This window comes from Sinocyclocheilus rhinocerous, unplaced genomic scaffold, assembly GCF_001515625.1.
Source record: "Sinocyclocheilus rhinocerous isolate Xijiao unplaced genomic scaffold, SAMN03320098_v1.1 scaffold980, whole genome shotgun sequence".
Taxonomy (NCBI): domain Eukaryota; kingdom Metazoa; phylum Chordata; class Actinopteri; order Cypriniformes; family Cyprinidae; genus Sinocyclocheilus; species Sinocyclocheilus rhinocerous.
The window spans coordinates 524,515-528,080 of NW_015635053.1; the positions used below are offsets into that span (position 1 = coordinate 524,515).

The 3,566-nt window shown below is 35.0% G+C and overlaps 1 protein-coding gene across 4 annotated transcripts in view; it reads right to left on the bottom strand.

Moving 5' to 3' along the window:
- LOC107746506 (transcriptional enhancer factor TEF-5-like) overlaps positions 1-3,566 on the bottom strand; it is a 48,174-nt gene that overhangs the window by 43,797 nt on the left and 811 nt on the right. The gene's annotated exons all lie outside the window — the stretch shown is intronic.

The following is a 3,566-nucleotide window of genomic DNA, read 5'->3' on the forward strand; positions in this document are numbered from 1 at the left end:
ACCAAATACACAAAATAATGTTCTTTTTAGCAGCATCATATGACCCCTTTAAACCCGGATGATTGTAACCACTCTTAAGTTCGTCTGCCTTGGGAAAGCTAGTGTGTCTCTGACATAGTGATAACACTCATTACCAGGTCTCGTCCCATTCGTCGATCTTTGTGATATCACAAATCCCGGAAAATATGCGTTGTAGTCCAAACGAGTCGTTCGTTGTAGTTTTTGAAAAGTGATTTCTGTTAAATAAAATATCTCCTTTTGAAGTGGACTTTGAGCTTTGTAACTTCGCAGATCTTTTTTATGCTCAAACAGCAACATTACAGACTAACTAAAGTTGAAAAAGTGAAAAAGCATAATAGGACCCCTTTAAAACTCAATTCAATATTATGTGTACAACTATTTAATTGTGTCATCCTGGTATCGTGGACTCACTCTCTTGTTTCAAACAAACGCAGCAGCTGCAACGAATCAGTTTCATCTTAAATCAACATATTTTATTGCCATAATTAGTTATGTGGTGAAATGTTGTGTAATAAGTGCAATGACTCACCGTATCCCTTAAATGTCTGTCTAGTTTGAACTTGCTGTTGCTAGCAACTGCTTTCTTCACAGAAGCTTTGCATTCAAATATTTCAACTCAGATCAATGTTTCATTTCTAATTATTTAGTTTTGTGGCAGGCAGCTGAATGTACATCCAGCCCGACAGGCTTATCAGCTTCCCGACGCGAAGCCTAAATTAAATTTGTTCATTATATGAATGTAGTGAATGTGTCTCTTCAGAATATTTGGATTAAACGGCTTAATTTATATGGATTACTTTCATGATGTCTTTGTGAACTTTTTGAAGCATGAAAGTTTTGGTTTCGTGAAATTTTAATGGATGGACTAAAATGTTGAAATAATATATTAATAATTGATTCACTTGTGTTTTGAAGATGAATGAAAGTAGTATGCGTTTGCAATGACAACTCTACAAAAGATGATACAATTTTCATTTTTGAGTAAAGTTTCCTTTTGAAATGAACTTGAATTCTTCCATATGACTAAGAAAACAATGTAGGTCTCTGCCGCATGTGGAAAGAATCCGTCACACATGTCTAAGTCCAAACTAAAACGACCAACACCAGATGATCAACAGGAAATTATACGAGTGACAATTTGGAAGTCTGGATTTACAGACGCACCACACCTGACCTCCACACCCCAGGTGCTGAGACGCACAAAAATGGGTCAAGGTCAACCTTAAAATCTTGCCCTAAGGACGTCAGAACTACTCGTGTTGATCAGTAAGTTACTGTTCCTCACACAGCGGACTGGTCTGAAGCACAAAGAACACGCTGCAATGCTATTTAAAGCAGTGAGCTCACCAAACACACTTGTCATGTTTTGCAGGCCCTCTTGAAGCTTCACAGCCAGTGTTAAGAAAATGCTCTTACATTTACAGAGGAATAAAAATACAATGAAATCTGAAAATATTCCATGTTCTAAACATTTTGTAATAGTATTGCCCGAATGAATGGCTATATAAATAAAAATAGAGGAAAAATCATACAATACTCTAATGTGGAACTGTTCAGTGTTCTTGCTTAACAGATATTCAGATTTAAAAAGAAAATAAATGGCAGGAAATGAAAAAGATGGTATTCTTATAATAATAATAACGATGATGAATCTAACTGGATGCACCTGAAAGCATTTGAAGAAATTTAATATTCTGTTGGGATAAAGTCTATTGGGGAGCATTTATGTGAGAGAAGAGTTCATACTTCAACAAGTGTTCTGACGGAAACTTCTGGAGTTATTTTTTTCTTGGCACCACTGTTACAGTCTGTCAGATTTGTTACAAGAAATTCTCCTCTGATTGCTCACCGTAACCTTACACAACCTGAAAAACCTGTTCAATCTCTGCATGGCGAAACTGAGGGGTGCGTTGATCTTACACGACTGAACCAAGATGCACGGGATCTTAAATGACTTAAAAGACTATTTCTGATGAATGGGATTATTACACTCCCTCTAACAGCTGTAACTGAATCATACCGATCATTTTACGCACAACGCCGGGCATTATAATTCAAGACAGAAAAAAACACTAAGCAGTCTAATTTTGTCATGAATAGGCTGGGTTTTATGAGTTATTCGTACAGGCTTAAAGCTAATTAACCTACATAAATCACAAATACGTTGCCAATATTACATAAATTCTAAACCACTTTTCTTGACACACATTTTCACACTTTCAACTTTTTAGACCATGGTTTAAACTTCTTAAAGTTTATTCATAAACAGTGGTTTTAAATGCTTTTATGATTACATGTTATACAGCTGGCCTGTTTTTAATAACTAAAAAGAAAATTATGTATTTTAAGTAGTGCTGTCAAATGATTAATCGCGATTAATCTCATCCAAAATAAAAGTTTTTGTTTACATAATATATGTGTGTGTACTGTGTGTATTTATTATGTATATATAAAGACACACATACAGCATATATTTTGAAAATATTTACATATATTTACATGTATATATTTATATTCATATACATTATATATATATAAATATATTTAATATATAAACATAACATATTTTTCTTAAATATATGCATGCATGTGTGTGTATTTATATACAGTATACATAATAAATATACACAGTACACACACATATATTATGTAAACAAACACTTTTATTTTGGATGCGATTAATCACGATTAATCATTTGACAGCACTATTTAAGACAACATTGTTTTGGACAGCTTTGATCAAGTCATTTAGAAATGCAATAATTTTCATTTATTTACAAAGATCTGGGTACATTTTTACTTTTGATAATTCTATTACATATTATATATCAATTATGTATATTACAACCCTCTACATTGCGAGTAAATCACTCCGCATATGCGACTAAATCTTCACTCTGGGCGACTAAATGATGTCTAATATTAGCCAATGGCTAATAAATTCTCAGATTTTACTCGCCAGTGTGTGAGTTGGAGGCTAAGTATAAGTTTAGCACAGATATATTTTCACTCGCCGAACACACTGACTGAGCGCTTCAGAGTTTCACTCTCCGTCAAGCGATCTGTGCTTTTATTCAGTTCATCTCAATGGATGCGCAGCGCACCTGTATTTGACATACCGTGAACTCGTGTAACGGCGCATGACTCGCCGTCGCTTTCTCTCACACACGCAAAGTGAGAGCGAGCGAGTGAGAGAGTCTTACATAACATGCAGAATTGACGCGCTACATGTACACGATATTCTTTGTTGTATTTTCCTATCAAAACAACGCAGTTCCTTTGGAATTCTTCAGCTTTTAAAGGGGTCATATGATGCGATTAAAATTTTTCCTTTCTCTTTGAAGTTCTACAAGCTCTTGGTGCATAAAGAAGATCTTTAACGTTGCAAAGACTAAAGTCTCAAATCCAGAGATATTCTTTATAAAAGTTAAGAGTCGACCACGCCTACCTAAAACGGCTCTTTCTAACACGCCCCCACATGTCTACGTCACGATGTGGGAAGATTTGCATAACGCCGCCCAAATGTTCACGCAAAGAAAGAAGGC